The sequence below is a fragment of the Hibiscus syriacus genome, unplaced genomic scaffold (assembly GCF_006381635.1).
Source record: "Hibiscus syriacus cultivar Baekdansim isolate YM2019G1 unplaced genomic scaffold, ASM638163v2 tig00110418_pilon, whole genome shotgun sequence".
Taxonomy (NCBI): Eukaryota; Viridiplantae; Streptophyta; class Magnoliopsida; order Malvales; family Malvaceae; genus Hibiscus; species Hibiscus syriacus.
Window position 1 is genome coordinate 2,235,008 of NW_024062730.1, and position 17,345 is coordinate 2,252,352.

The 17,345-nt window shown below is 33.4% G+C and overlaps 1 pseudogene; it reads left to right on the plus strand.

The window, feature by feature from the left end:
* Nucleotides 1–8,511: 8,511 nt before the first annotated feature.
* On the plus strand, nucleotides 8,512–12,052 carry LOC120124451 (annotated as a pseudogene).
* Nucleotides 12,053–17,345: the final 5,293 nt, after the last annotated feature.

Consider the following 17,345-nt stretch of genomic DNA (forward strand, 5'->3'; position numbering starts at 1 on the left):
TATTATTATGATTTGTGATTAATACAGATTGTGATTGATTTGTGATCGAAGTAAGTCAAATAGAAAAAGGGTTTATTGTGGAAAATTAGTGAGGCACATATTGTGGATTATATAAAGTGGCAAGGTGAGTGCAATACATGCATGACATTATATATGGATGTTGTATACATCATTAAGAAGACTTGCAATAAGTCGACCTTGTTTATATCAGCATGATATATGTCATTTTATAACTTTGACATGACATTGAAATGTCACGGTATGAAATTAAAATGCATTATCATAAAAAATGTGATATTTTACCATGAAGGTTTTCAGGTATGAACTGCCCAATGTTAAATATTGATAATATTCTTTGCCTTGGATGAATATAATAAAGACTATATGCCCATGTAAGTCATTGAGGGACAGGGTATAGTTGGCATGCCATAGAGTATAGCAGCTGCAGGATTATAATAGCACTATAGTGTGTAAGGGCACTAAATGCGGGAAAGATGGATACGACCTTATGTATCATGTCCGGATTAGCACTATAGCGTAAGCTTAGTGTAGGTGGTGGGCACAACCTTATGTGTCATATCCAGATTAGCACTATGGCGTAAGCTTAGTGCAGGTTAGCACTATGGTGCAAGTATTTTACTCGAATACCCATGGTCCTCAGGGTTTTATATATGGTTTATGGTTTATTGGTGAATAAATGGTAAGCGTACAAATAAGCTTATGAGCTTGTGGAATAAATGGCAATATTTGTATGAAATTTTATATTTAGTTATAAATATTTGTCATGGTAAAATATTGGATATGATGGTAACATGATTTTAAGGTATTTTGTTTTGACAATGAAATTCATGCATGAATTGTATTGCATTATTTATTATTTTAATTGCCTCACTAAGTATATACTTACCGTGTGATGATTTTCACGCGTAGGTAAAAAGCCAGTAGAGGAATAAAGAGTTCAAGGCAACATCTAGCATCAAGAGTATATTTCTATATCAGTAAGACATCCTAAGATGTAATGTTGACTTTATAGTGGCATGTAATTATTAATGTTTTATTTGTTTTGTTGAACAAATTTGGAACAAAATGGCAATTTTATGAGTTTTGTATATAATGCTGAAATTAATGTAGCAGTTACTGTAGCAGTGCATCGATACACAATTTTAATTCAAAATTTTTGGTGCATCGATGCACTGTTCACGTTACTGTAGCAGTGCATCGGTATACTGTTATAACAAATCATAATTCAAATGATATAATAATTTTGATAATATCATTTATAACTTAAGAAAAAAGTTTAAATCGATTTGGAATGATAAATGGTTTTTGAAATTCGAGTGACATCTATAATCTATATAGGTATAATTATACGGGTTATGGGTGTTACAATCAGGAAGAATCTGTTATAGCTTGAGTGTTAGTGAAAGTCAAAAAATTTCATCTTTAGAGCTCAATTTTAAGCAACTGATCTAAGCCAAATTTGTCTATTCCATAATTCTATTTGTGAAATTATATATCGTCACGGAACGTCCTTAACAGACATGCAAACTAATTGGTCTTGCAATTTCATGCATCAGAGATACCCCATATTGTCCACTTCTATGCTTGATGCGTAAGAAAACATTTTCTTTTTTCGGGTGGAGGATATGGATCTTGTTTTTTAAAGGAATTTGATCTCGGCATATGTCGAAAGGCTATAACCTCATTTCTCAAAACGTGCATTTATTATACTTGATTTCACTAAATTTCAACATTCTCTATTACTCAAAGAATTTCATTCTTTTTTTAAAAAATATTCAAGCATATAAAACAAATTCAAACAAGAAATTATTTCACAAGCAACACAAGTACGTGGTAATAGTGATGATATCCTCTTGTCTCGTCCTAAGATGTCATATTCCTCAATTGCGACATTTACTTTTAAGATGCATCTCAGTTATACAACATCCACTTCTGAAGTGTCATTGTTTTCCTCGTAAAACTCCAGCTCTATTCTATCCATCATTAGCTGGATCAAGGCTCTAAATTCGACACATTCTTGTACATCATGTCCATCCTCATTGTGATAACAGTAATGACTGCCACCTTTTCAATATAATGTGCTAGGATGCGATGAAAGAAGCTCCACATTTATCATTTGCCTCCATACCCAAGCCAGAGGTGACTTCACTTCATAAACTCTGATTTTGACCTTCTACCCTTCTCATCGGTGATTACATTTAACCATTTTCTTGGTGAATAGGCAGAGGGTCTGTGCAACGTTGGGCAATTCTGAATTATTGAAATGAATCCAGTTCGTATTGTGCATTCTTTGGACAATTTCTTAAAGGCAAGGTAGTTTTCAATAACATGCCCGGAACACCACCATGATATTCATAATGGGCATTTTCATCATACCACCTAGGGTATGAGGGTTTCATCATACCACATGTGTGTCAAAAAGTTTTGGTAAACTCTTTTGCAGCAGATGAGTCCCCTTGAAGTCTTGGTAAGATTCCAGGTGAATAACCAATTGCGGAGTAGGTGGAACAACCATCCTTTAGATGCCCTTGCTCCAGGAGAACTCATTTAATTCAAGTCAGACATATTTGCCACGATTTCAACCAGTGACTCTTGGTTTCTAGTGATGGAATCCAAGGTCTTTTGTTGATTTTGACTTTTTTTTCTCCTCACGCTCCTTTTGTAACCCTAGCATATTTTCCTCTAGTTGAGCGATCTTAGCTTCCATTTTTTGATGTGTCCAATGCTTGAAGAGGTATCCAGTGTTTGTTCCCTTTTTTGATGAGACATTTTTATTAGTTAATTTTAAAAAATGCAAAATTATGCAAAATGATGATGAAATTTTTGAGGCATTGATCCAAAACGTGTCTGTTATTTAAATAGTCTTTATTAGGACAAAAGTGTTACTTCTAAGAGACCAAAAACAATTCAAGGTACATTTTAGCTAGATCTTCTAGAGCCCGAATGGCTTCTAATAGGTTGACAAGTCTTCTTGTCACTGGTGAATACCTTGTTGAACTACCCCGGCTTCTCTTGCCAAACCATGCAAGTGGTGTGCTGCTTTTGTACCTGCTCTTGAAAGTTCTGAATGACTGCATCTCAACATTTACCCTTTGTTGAGCCTATTCCCAATAGAAATGTCATTGGAGCCCCAATTTTCTTAAAGGCAAGGTAGTTTTCAATAACATGCCCGAAACACCACCATGATATTCACAATGGGCATTTTCATCATACCACCTAGGGTATGAGGGTTTCATCATACCACATGTGTGTCAAAAAGTTATTGGTAAAACTCCTTTTGCAGCAGATGAGTCCCCTTGAAGTCCTGGTAAGATTCCAGGTGAGATAACCAATTACGGAGTAGGTGGAACAACCATCCCTTTAGATGCCCTTGCTCCAGGAGCACTCATTTAATTTAAGTCAGACAGATTTGCCACAATTTGATCAACCATTGACTCTTGGTTTCTAGTGATGGAATCCAAGGTCTTTTGTTGATTTTGACTTTTTTTTTTCTCCTCACGCTCTTTTTTTAACCTTAGCATATTTTCCTCTAGTTGAGTGATCTTAGCTTCCATCTTCTTCTTTTTTTTTTGTGGGTATTGTGTGCTTGAAGAGGTGTATCTAGTGTTTGTTCCCTTTTTTAATGAGACATTTTTTGTTAGTTAATTTTAATGAAAATGCAAAAATATGCAAAAATGCATGATGCATGAAATTTTTGAGGCATTGATCCAAAATGTGGTTATAATAGTCTTTATTAGGACAAAAGTGTTACTTCTAAGAGACCAAAAACAATTCAAGGTACATTTTAGCTAGATCTTCTAGAGCCCGAATGGCTTCTAATAGGTTGACAAGTCTTCTTGTCACTGGTTGAATACCTTGTTGAACTACCCCGACTTCTCTTGCCAAACCATGCAAGTGGTGTGCTGCTTTTTGTACCTGCTCTAGAAAGTCCTGAATGACTGCATCTCTAACATTTACCCTTTGTTGAGCCTATTCCCAATAGAAATGTCATTGGAGCCCTCCATCAAAAGGAACTATTTGGAGTTCATTTGCCTTCTTCTTGAATTTATCCACGATGACCTCCAGTTCGACTATAGTTTTGTTATCTTGCTCATGTTGCATTTGTGTGAATTCGATCAATTACCCATTTTTCATCGACCCCTATAACTTTTGCAAACCCATTCTTGAAAGGCTGAGTCTTGATGTATTTGATGAAGACTCGGTTCATTATGATTCATTCGTAATGTAATAGGGTAGTGTACTCTTCAATTGGGCACCATTTCTTCTTGATGAATGTAAGTAGTTGTATCTCAGATTCCAAAGTTGTATCAGGCTTGAATTAGGGTTAGTCTATCTTGACATAGAGCAAGTGTGCGATGTCACCGTATCGTTAGCAAACTTCTGTTCCCTATCAGCTTTCCAACTATCCAAATGTTTCGCAACTCCTGGGTATCATTCCTTTTTAGACTGATGGAAGGTAGCCAGCCGGATCTGACATATTTGTCTTACAAAAACTATCCTTTTTTCTTCTAAGTCCTTTCTGGCATAGTCGTACTTCTGCATTCTTGACCTCTTGCATTATAACCCCTTTTTTCATTAATGCCAACTATTCAGGTTTAAACAAACACTTTACATGTCAACGCCTCTTTAAATGATACAAATGATAAAGATGGAAATAAAACAAAAAAATGAAAGAAAATAAGTTAGTAAATAGCAATAAAAATCAAAATGAAATGAAAAAATAAAAATTCCTACCCATATGATATTTACCCACATGTTTTTATTCCTACACAGACATGATTTCTATCCCATATGTTATTTTCTTGAACAAATCCTAACCACTTATATTTTTAATTCACATGCTTTGAACATAAAATAAAGCAGGAAAAAAAATCAAACATCCTAGGCTCTGAAATGGAGTTTTTTTTGGGTGGCTCTAATTTCTTGCAACATCATGGTTTGGTTCTAAAAGAGGTACCCGAGTTCCCCTTGCTGGTGCCCCCTTAGGCTTGCTACACCCTAAACCTATCACATACTCACGTGAATCGAGTTAAACTTGAGAGGATACATTCCCTTATGTCTGTAGGGAATAAATTCACACAAGACAAAGGATATGAATCCCGAAGGTTACTTGCTAGGCCTATACAGAGAATAAATTCCCACGAAGGTGTCACTTTAGCTCCACTTAAGAAAGGGTTTGGAACTTGGAAACAAGCCTGAGATTGAATGAATTTTGAAAAAGTTGAAATCATTAAAAAATCAGTATAACTATTATTCGAAAAATAATAATCAAAGGTAAATAGAAAGGGTCGAAAGGATAAATTATAATTTATACTTACAATTTTTGGTTAAAAAGACAACCGGAAATCAATTCTGGCCTGACTCACTTACATGTCCCCAGTGGAGTCGCCAAGCTGTCGTAACCGTCCTTTAGGTGGGCCCAAAATAAGGTTTCGACTTTAATTAATGTTCCAAATCAGGTTCAGTCCCGAGTTGCTCTGATTTTTACATTCAGTGGACGAAAATCTCGACCGACTGGTAACCTCGCCGATGCGTGCTTCCTACGAGCTATTATCGGTGGCTCTTGAGCTTTTGGAATATTATGAGATTTGATCTTGGTGTTGGCTGCAGTGTGATTATATTTTAGGGTTTAAAAACCCTAGATCTCTTATGATTCTGGCCATTGATATAACATCCTAAAAAGAGTACTAGTGACTAAAATGCAAATTTGAAAGTTTAATGGTCAAAGTAGAAAATGGGAAAGTTTAAAGATATAAGTAGTATTTTTCCCAAAAAGATTTATTCCATAAATGGATTTATTTAGTGACCAAATTATATGATTTTGAAAGCTTGATGACCAAAGTATAAACTTTAGAAAAGTTTGGGGACTATTCTATAATTTTTGAAAAGTTAAGGGACCAATTCAATAATTTTGGAAAAATTGTGAATAATTGTAAAATTGTTTAATAGTGGATGTCCTATGCTGAAAATTGTTGTTTTGGAATTAAAATGAGCATTTAGATGTGAAATATGACTATTTTGGAAGTTTGAAAGATTGGTGATTAAAGGGCAACATTCACATAGTTAGTGTACCGATACACTAAGGAAGTGTATCGTTACCCTCTTAAAGGAAACTTTCGAATGTAATTTTTTACCAATACACAGGCAATGTATCGATACGCCAATGAAGGGATGTACCGATACCCTATAGCAGGTACCGATACATTGAAAAGGGAAATGTAATAGATCTTTCCTTTAGTTTAAGAAATGAAAACTAGAGTATACTATTGGGAATATTGATATGTATAAATGTATGATTGTGTAGATATCGAGCACAACCAAGTTCTGAACGATTGCAAAGTTGGATCAATCCAAAGAGATAAATCATAGAAGTGGATTTGGATTTATATAAAGTGTCAAGGTGAGTGCAATTTAATTGTACTTATGTTATCGAACAAACATTGACTTGCGATGAGCCAGTGACGGAGTTACTATGGCAAGAAGTGACTCCTAAAATGTTATTTAATTTGTGATTGATGTGATTCTTATGTGTGCATGAGTACATAAAAATGGGTATATGTGTTATATGTTACTATATGTGACATGATCTACATAATTACATGTATGTGATATGTGATACTGAACTACATGAATATAAATACAACACACTCTATGTGGTATTGACATAAGTGACTATAAGATCACGAACTATGTAAAATAGCAAGGACTTATGTGATAACAAGAAAAAAATGATATAAGCTAGGTGATATAGATATAAATGATAAGTTAAACGACATGGATATTGTGATTTTATGAGAAAGAATATAAGCTATGTGATTATGAACATGTGGATATAGGTCTAGTTGAAGATATAATAACAAGATATAAATTACATGAGTTAGATATATAGGAACTGGTATTACCAACTTATGAGATTAAATGAAAAGTAAGATAAGTTAAACAATGACCTAAAGGATAATATGAGAATAGTTCATAAATTATGAGACATTGACAGAAGCGATTATACGATCATGTAAGATAAGTTATATGGGGAAGGTTATAGGCTTAAATGAACATATAATATAGTCATATGGTAAAGATCTATGAAGCTATAGGAAATGTTATAAGAGCTAGGTGATGATAAGTTATGAGAATATATATAGGTAACAAGCTATGTGAAATTGAATTAAATATATGAAACTAGAATATAAATAATGTGAGATAAGTGATTATAAAACTGTAAGATAAGTTATAAGGCATTGATATGTATATGAAAGTATGTAAATGAATACATGTATAAGTTTATATGTGTTTATGATGTATATATATATGTGAACAAGATATGACATGCTTGTTTAAATGAACACATGAGAAATGATATAAGTTATACGATATAATCTATGTGATTACATGTACATGTGATATATGTTACATGATACGAACCTATGTGATATAGGTTATATGACAAGAATGATATATAAGCTATATGAGAACGAGTTATGAGATTACTTGTTTATATAATACAAGTGATGTGAACTGTTATAAATGATAATGCCCATGTTATGTGATATGAGAGCTAGGGGTATAGTTAGCATGCCAAGAGTCGAGGGTCTACGCGGTCCTTCGAGACATATATGTATTCTATGGAACATTTATGAGGTCCTTTGAGACACATATTTGGTCCTTGGCATATGTATATGATTCTTAAGGAATTTCTATGTGGTCTTTATAGACATCTTTTATGGCACTACGGTGCATTTCTACGCGGCACTTCGGTGCAATTCTATGTGGCACTTTGGTGCATTTATACGAGTTGTGGTGACAACATATGTGCACAACCTCAATGTACTCGCATACCTTGAGTTCTCAGTAATGTACATGGGCCTATAAAAGATATAAAAAGTGTTTGCATTATTATATGATATCATGTTATTATTGTTTACAGTGAATCACATGTGTACATGGGCTAATAAAGAGATAATAATAAATACACTGTATGTGATGTATATGCTTTGTTATATGAAATATGCTACAATATTTATATGTGATACCGTGTGTATTGTTGAGTGAAATGTATTACATGATAATGATATTGATATTGATAATGATAGAGATCATGATAATGATGGTATATGTGCATGTATTCATTCTGTTATATGAAATGTTCACTACAAGAAAATATACCTTTAATAACACACGGATAATGACACGCTAATTTATGACTTGCAAAAACTGTGTGTAAAAAAAGGTCATGTTTCTTAAAATATGAACGATTTATGACTTACAATAATATGTGTCATATTTAATAGTCATAATCCAAAAAATTTACAAAACACAGAGTACACTTTTTAAATGTGTGTCATATATAAAAGTCGTCTTTTAATTTCCCCATTATTTTCATCCTTTCCCGTTTCTTCCCCCTCGATAATTATAAGTTCACTCCGCATGCTTCCCCTTTTTCTCTTTTTCCCTTTTTCTTTTTGTCCAAAACGCCATATTCTCGAAGCGATTATGATATCTTTTTGTTACAGTGATTTTGCATACAACTACCTCGAAGGGACCATTCCAAGTGAATGTGCTTCAATGAATTTGACTTTTGCATCCACCGTCACGTATGATAGCCGAGCAATTTTCATTGACGGGAAACGCCGCGTTTTAGTATCCGGCTCCATTCACTACCCTCGCAGCACCCCTGATGTAAGCTTGAATTTTCTGTCATTTTCCCCTCGTTTTCCCTTTACTTGTTTTTGGAAGAGGAAAAAATGTGTTTCATGTTTTCAGATGTGGCCGAACCTTATACAAAAATCCAAAGATGGAGGATTAGATATGATCGAAACTTACATTTTCTGGAATCTGCACAAACTAGTTCGAAACCAGGTTCTGCCTTCTTTTTTCCTCTTCAGTTGTTGTGCTAAAACTGTTATGAACTTATGCACTAAAAATTAATCCCATTGATTATTTCCTGAGTTTTGATTCGATGTTTAAAGTATAATTTCGAAGGAAGAAACGATTTGGTTAAATGTGTGAAGTTAGTTACAGCAGCTGATCTTTATGTTCATCTGCGCATCGGACCATATGTTTGTGCTGAATGGAATTATGGGTAAAATTTTATTTATTTATTTATTTTTGGGTATGTTTAATTTTCTTTTATTTGTTGATAAAATATTTGCAGTTGATTTCCTCTTTGGTTACATTTTATACCCGGGATCAAGTTTCAAACTGATAACTAACCATATAAGGTAATATATTTATCCATAAAAATATTATTACTTTATTATTTATATAAATTAATCTCTTCTTATTCATCATTCTCTTCTGTTTCGTAAAGTTCACTGAAATTGTTGGAAGGACTGTTAGCTGAATGATTAAAAACAAGTGTAAAAATGTTTTTTTAGGCAGAAATACAGAGGTTCACGGCCAAAATTGTGGACATGATGAAGCAAGAAATGTATGCATCACAAGGAGGACCCATATTTTGTCACAGGTATATGTTTTGTCTTTGCTCTATAGTTTGTCTTTGCTCTTTTCTTCAACTTCTTATGAACAATTCCTGTTGTTGTTGTCGGTGCTATAATATTTCTGGGATTTCTTATACAGATTGAAAATGTATATGGAAACATTGATTCAGCATATGGGGCAGGTGCAAAACCATATATTAAATGGGCAGCTGATATGGCTATCTCATTGGATATTGGAGTTCCCTGGTCATGTGCCAGCAATCTGATGCTCTTGACCCCATTGTAAGTTTGGGGTTTTAAGATTTACTTGCAATTTCGATCATAGTTAATCGTTTCTCTTGGAATTTGCATGTTTTAGTCAAAGAGGTTTCAATGTTTTTTGTTTGTTTTGAAAATCAGGGCATTGGTTGGTTTTTTATATAATTTCTTCTTTTATCTTGGCAATGATAGATTAACACATGCAATGGATTCTACTGTGATCAATTCACTCCAAATTCTAATAAGAAACCGAAAATGTGACCGAGAATTGGTCTGGATGGTATGGTGTCCAAGTCCAACTCGTCAATATAATTTACAATCTGACTTCTACTTAGTAGTTGTTTTGGTGATATGGATTAAATGTCTTCATCATAATGCCGATTGCTTGCTTCTCTTATTCAATTTTTTTATCAAAAAGTATTTCTTCTTCATTACTTCCCAATATATTTCAAATGTTAGGTTCCTTTCATTTTGTGGTGTCGTTCCCTACATACCTGTAGAATACCTAGCATTTGCGGTTGCGCAGTTTTGCCAAAGAGGTGGAACTTTCCAAAACTATTATATGGTAATCATAATTAGAGTTTCAAATGTGTTTGTGCATTGGCTTTTATAGTAATAAAATTCAATCCTAGAACCTAGTACGCAGTCTTATTTCGAACGGAACTTACGGGTCAATTTTTTTGGTTTCTCTTAAAACAGTATAATGGTGGAACGAACTCTGGCAGGACTACAAGTGGACCCTTCATTGCTACTAGTTATGATTATGATGCTTCGATTGATGAGTACGGTATGTCTTCAACCAATCTAATAAAAATTGATAGCACTTCTAAGCATATACTTAGCCTCTTGTAACATACTTGAGGTTATCATCTTGTATGCAACTTGACTCATATCAGTGGTTATTACAATAGAATGAGTAATGTAAAACCATGATTATTCAGTTTATACTTTCATAAACGACATCTTCTAAGTTTCACATGTCTTCCAATTCACTGTTTTTTTAGGACTTGTTAGACAACCTAAGCGGGGTCACCTAAGAGATGTTCATAAGGCTATAAAGCTTTGTGAAGAAGCACTGATAGCCACTGATCCTACCATTTCCTCCTTGGGTCCAAACTTGGAGGTATTTTCCATATTTATTCTCTTCCTTTCTCATTTTAAAAGAGAACATTACTTCTTTGCTTCTATGTTGGTTATGAATAAGAACTCAATGAGGGTTGTCTCTTTATTCTTCTTTGTCTGATTGGTGAGCAAGGGTCCCGTTGAAATCTCAAGGATCATAATATTTTATACACATAAATGACAAAACATAATCACTTTTTTTCTTATCATAAACTCTTCTTAAGACTTTTCTCGAGAACAAAATGTGCTCAGGCTATTATTGAAATATATAGTTGAAAATCAATTAACAGTGGCCCAACAGTTTCTTTGCCAGATCTTGTTCAAAATAATGTTCATTGACGTATTCCTTTTTCTTCCCAGGCTGTTTATAAAAACATGATCATTATGTTATGCTTTTCTTGTCAATGTGGACACAAAATATGATGCAACTGTTAAATTCAATGGTAATTCATACCTTTTGCCTGCGTGGTCTGTCAGTATCTTATCAGAATGCAAAAATGTTGTTTTGAGCACTGCCAAGGTATGCTTCATTAGCAAATTCGCCACCCACTTCAAGTTTTGTTTAGCTTCATTAGCAGCTTAACCAGCTTGCTTCTTGTTCTAGATTTTCATGCCATAACTAGTCAATATTCTTTATGACAAGTTTCTTTGAAACATTGGAATGAATAACATAAATCATGTAAAACTAGCTTTTCTATCTTCTCTTACAAAAGGATCATAGCTGAAAATTCAAGTTGTCATTATTTTTGGGTTCATATAACCTAACTCTGCAAAAGAGACTGTCTGAAAACCTCCCTCACAGTTGTACAATATATTTCTTCCCCGGATTAAGTCAGTCTTTTAGGATCTCAATCGTCTTTTACCTTTGATCAAATGAAATGGGGGGATACATATTTAACAAGCTAACTGCAATGAACATTCCATATCGGTTGTTAAGTATAATGTGCTGAGTTTATGATTATTTTCACTTGAGAACACTAATAGGATCATTTCTGTAGATTGTGTCTGCTTCATCTGCCATGGATTGCTTGCATTTATATTTACTTAATTATGTCAATTTGTTCTTTCAAGTAACTCATATAGTTTTATTCTTCAAATGACAGATTAACTCTCATACTGTGATTCCTAGCTTCATGCATGAATCTTTGAATACCAATGCCAACTCAACTGACTCAAGTGATTTCTCTGAATTTTCTTTAAAGTTGCACACATAGAGATTGAATGTAGTAAATATACCCTCTACTTATTGTATAAATTCACTTGTTTGAAAAGTCCCCCAAAATATACGCTTCTCGTAGTTATCATGGATACCAGGAAAATGATGGTCGTCTGGATCGTTGCAATGTTTTGCTTTAGCTTGCTTAGATTTGCTGAGTCTAAGGTGGCCAAAGAAGAAGATGAGTCAAAGTTTAAGATCTGATTTTTATTTGTGGTAGTTTCATTTTGTTTATGAGATTGTGGGGGAAAACGGGTGTAAAAGCTCTTGAAATGATTTGCTATGATGATTCTACATACTAATTGTAATCGTGAGCAGTAGTGTTTAACTGCTTTATGTTATCTTTTTGTTACAGTGATTTTGCATACAACTACCTCGAAGGAACCATTCCAAGTGAATGTGCTTCAATGAATTTGATTTTTATATAAGTTTTTAGAACTCCTAACATAAGTTTATTCTCTTAAAATATCAATCTGAAAGTTTTTGTGCAGCTCTCTTCTAGTAAATCGCTTGTCAGGAGAAATTCTGAAGTACCTGGGAAAATTTACCAGTCTCACATATCAGTATGTTCTGAACCTTTGTTAATTATAGTTATTCAGTTAGATTTTTCAGGGTGCGATAACGATTGACTTCCTAGAAAAATTTCATTGCAAAATCAAAACAGCAAACTCTGTTAGTCTGTTTTTTATTAGATGTTGTAGGTACTAGAAAATTATAGACTTTTCATATTCCTTTTTTCACTCGGAAGGAAATTTATTAAGGATGTTTGATGCTTTTCTTTATCAGGAATCTTGAAGCAAACCAATTTTTGGGCCCTGTACCACCTGCACTTGGGGATTTAGTGAACTTGGAAACTTTGTAAGGAAAAACTCAGTACCTTCTTCTTCTTTGTTTAATATTTTACGATTCTCTTAATTTCTTGTTAAATTGGCCTTGATCAAATGATTTGTTTTCATGCTCATTGTAATTTCAGGATGCTCTCCTCCAATCATTTAACTTAGAATTTGCCAGTGACGTTTAGTTTACTAAGAAATCTAACTGACTTGTAAGTTTCTTCAAATTTTTCTCTATTTTAAACCACGTATCTGGACACGTTCATAGGATCAACACTGATTTGTTTGCAAATATTGCATTTATCTTTGTACAGGAGGATTAGTGATATAAGGGCCAAGTCAGGATTTTCTTGCGCTCAGAAAACATGAAACGCCTACTGACATTGTATGTTTTGTGCTCAAATTATCAAATATTTTGAAGGTGTCACATATATATGATTCATTTTGACATAACATAATCCCGTTATATTTGTATAGGGTTTTGAGGAATCTTATGTGACAAACTTTATTATGTCGTGATATTTTGTATCGATATATGATTACAATATTTTGTATCGCTTAATGTGAACATATTGTATGCAAATGGATTGCTTATATATAATATGATATATATATTTAGTATTATGAGGCATTAAATGTGATTTAGTTTGATTATTTGTCATTCTACAATATATATATATATATATATATATATATATATATAATTTACGACATACAATCATGACACACGAATGTGTGTCATCTTTTCTAATGACGTGTGCTTCAATGACATGTAATGTAAGTCATAAATGCGTGCCATAAATTTATGACACACAAATGTGTGTCGTCTTCATTTATGACGGGGGCTTCAATGACGCGCAATGAGCGTCATAAATGCGCACCATAAATGAATGTCATAAATGTGTGTCATAAATGTGCGTCATAAATTTATGACGCACAATTGCGTGTCATCTGAGATTTATGTCAGTGGCTTCAACGACAGGCATTTGTGTGTTATCCACACCCATAGATGACGCGCAATGCGCATCATTAAAGGGGTTTTTTTTCTAGTAGTGGTTCTATGGTTTTATTATATATTTTATATGTCTCACTAAGTCAACGACTTAGCGTGTGATTGTTTCACACGTAGGTTTCGAGAAGAAGAATGAGTAAAGTTAAGCAAGACAGGTCAGTTTCTCCTTTTTAAAGATCAGATCAGAAAAGAATTGAATAGTATGTATTTTGTAATACTGGTTGTGGTTGGCATGTAAATAAAGATTTGAATTCGATATGATCTAATAGGTTTTGTAAAATCATATGATTGTATTTTATGTAATTATTTAGTTGTATTTAGTAAAAGTTTAAAATTATTCACTATTTTGACAAGTAAATGTTTTGAAAAGTCAATGTGACACATCGAATTCATATTCGGGTCGGGTACGTGTTGGGGGTGTTATATTTAATGGTATCTGAGCTACGATTTAGTCGATTCTAGGCTTAAACCGAAGTCAAAAGAGTTTTAAAAAGTATACATGCCAACACAAAGTGAAAAATTTTCTGTCCTGATAGTGTAAAGAGTGTGTTGTCTTGTTAATAGAGTTAATTTTTTATGTTATATTAGATGTTTGATCATGAGAACTTACAAAGTGAAGTGGAAGGCGATAGACCTGAAGGTAATAGCAATTCACATGCCCTGACAAGGCAGGGAGAATAGTGAACACCTCAGGGACTGTCTGTATAAGATTAGGGAATGTTTTCATCATGTTGAAGGATATTCTGATGTGTTTTCAATTTTATGCTCCTTTAACTCATAGAATGAATATATTGAAAGATTTGAAAGAGTTAAGAGTACCCGAGTTCAAGGGTGAATTTGAGGAATGTTCTATTGTTATAGACCTTTAGTTAAATAATATGAAGATAATGTTAGAAGGTTTTCATTTCTCCAAAGTAGAGAAGTTAAATTGAGTAGTTTCATTATTACATTGACAAGCTAGAGTATGGTGGACAAATGTCACCATGAGAATGTTAAAAGATGAAGTGACGTAGTTATTATTTGTATAAGAGTTAAAAAATAAGTACATCGATGACCAGTTTATAAGACAAATGAAGCTAGAATATACGAGCTTGAAACAAGGAAATTACGCCTTAAATTAAAAGAGTTACTGGTTTTGAATTTTTTCTCGTTTCAAGAAATGATTAATCGTGCTAAAGCTCTAGAGAGAGCTCAAAATGAAAGGTTTGGAGAACAAAAATCTCAGATGATTAAAAGAACTAGTGCTTCATAGTTCAACATCATCAAAGAGATGTTAGAGATTTTGGTTTTCAATTTCAGACCATGTATGAATTAGTTTGCATTCTGCCAGAGAATCAGACAGACTCAAGTAGTAGGTCTGATACTGGAAGATTAAACAAGGAGTTAATTGATAATAAGTTAAGGTTAAATACAACTTTTATGAATTGGGTTAAAAGCTCTGTTAGAAGTTATGTTTGAAGTAGAAAAAGTATTTTAAATGGATTATATGAGTATTGGAATTTGGTAATTGTTGAAACAAGTGGAGAAAAGACAAGTATAAGAATGATAAAGAATAAGGTTTTGTGCAAGTAGTGTTGACTATCAAGGATATAAAGATGTGGAAAAAAATTTGTAATCAGATATGAGTATAAGTGTTACGATGATATTTCTTATATTGATATGAGAAGAGTGATGGAATATGAAGAAAAATATTTTTGTTTGGGCAAAAAGGGAAACTAACCTACATTCATTAGACCTTATGAGATCTTTAAAAGATGTGGATCTATAGTATAACAGGGAAATGCAAATAAGATATGAGTAGACAGTTTCCTATCTCTTTGTGCAGTGAAAATTCGAGGATTAAATTTCTTAAGGCGGAGAGATTTGTAACATCCTAAAAAGATGACTAGTGACTGAAATGCAAATTTTGAAAGTTTGATGGTCAAAGTAGAAAATTGGGAAAAGTTTAAAGATCTAAGTGGTATTTTTCCCAAAAAGAATTTATTCTATAAATGGATTTATTTAGTGACCAAATTATAAGATTTTGAAAGCTTGGTGACCAAAGTATAAACGTTGGAAAAGTTTGAGGACCATTCTATAATTTTTGAAAAGTAGGGAGACCAATTTGGTAATTTTGGAAAAGTTGTGTATTATTGTAAAATTGTTTAATAGTGGATGTCCTATGCAGAAATTGCTATTTTGGAATTAAAATGAGCATTTTATGTGAAATATGACTATTTTGGAAGTTTGAAAAGATGGTGATTAAAGTGCAACATTCACATAGTTAGTGTACCGATACACTAAGGAAGCGTATCGTTACCCTTCTTAAAAGGAAACTTTCGAATGTAATTTGTGTACCGATACATAGGCATGCATTGATACACCAATGAAGGGATGTACTGATACCCTATAGTGGGTACCGATACACTGAAAGGGAAATGGAATAGATCTTTCCTTTAGTTTAAGAAATGAAACTAGAGTATGCTATTAGGAATACTGATATGTATAAATGTATGATTGTGTAGATATCGAGCACAAGCAAGTTCTGAAACGACTGCAAAGTTAGGATCAATCCAAAGAGATAAATCATAGAAGTGGTTTGGATTTATATAAAGTGTCAAGGTGAGTGCAATTTAATTGTAGTTATGTTTTCGAACAAACATTGGCTTGCGATGAGCCAATGACGGAGTTAATATGGAAGTGACTCCTAAAATGTTATTTAATTGTGATGATGTGATTCTTTGTGTGCATGAGTACATAAAAATGGGTATATGTGTCATATTTACCATATGACATGATCTACTAATTACATGTATATGCGATATGTGATACTAAACTACATGAATATATAAAATACAACACACGCCATGTGGTATTTGTTGAAAACATTTTGATATTTTGATATAACAAATTAAGTTAAATGAATTTTAAGATTTTCCAAATAATTTTCTAAGTATATTCGATATAACTATTCGAATATCAAAACATTACTCCAAATCTTTCAAAACTCATTTTTAATCCTTACTCAAGTGTAAAATTAAGTTTTAATCTTAAAACAATTTCAAAATAATTTTACAAAGTATTTCGAACCATTTCAAAGCCAAAAATTCCAGATTGCTCATAGGGAACCGATTCCCCCCCAAGGGGGTACCGATTCCCCCTGAATGGTTTGGCTCCGAGAATTCCAGTATGCTCGGAGGGAACCGATTCCCCCCCAGGGGGTACCGATTCCCCCTTGTATAACGGTCGAAATATTTGAATTTTACACTTAGGGAACCAATTCCCCATAGGGGGTACCTATTCCCCCCACGCTCCAAGCTGTTTTATTAATTGTTTTCACACTAAAATGGCTATATGATCTTCACTAATCATCCCCAATGTTCAGAAGTGATTCAAGGTGTATTTAAACAAGTTCTGAAGCCTTTGATCAAGATGAAATCATAGAAAAACAAGAGTGAAAGCATCAA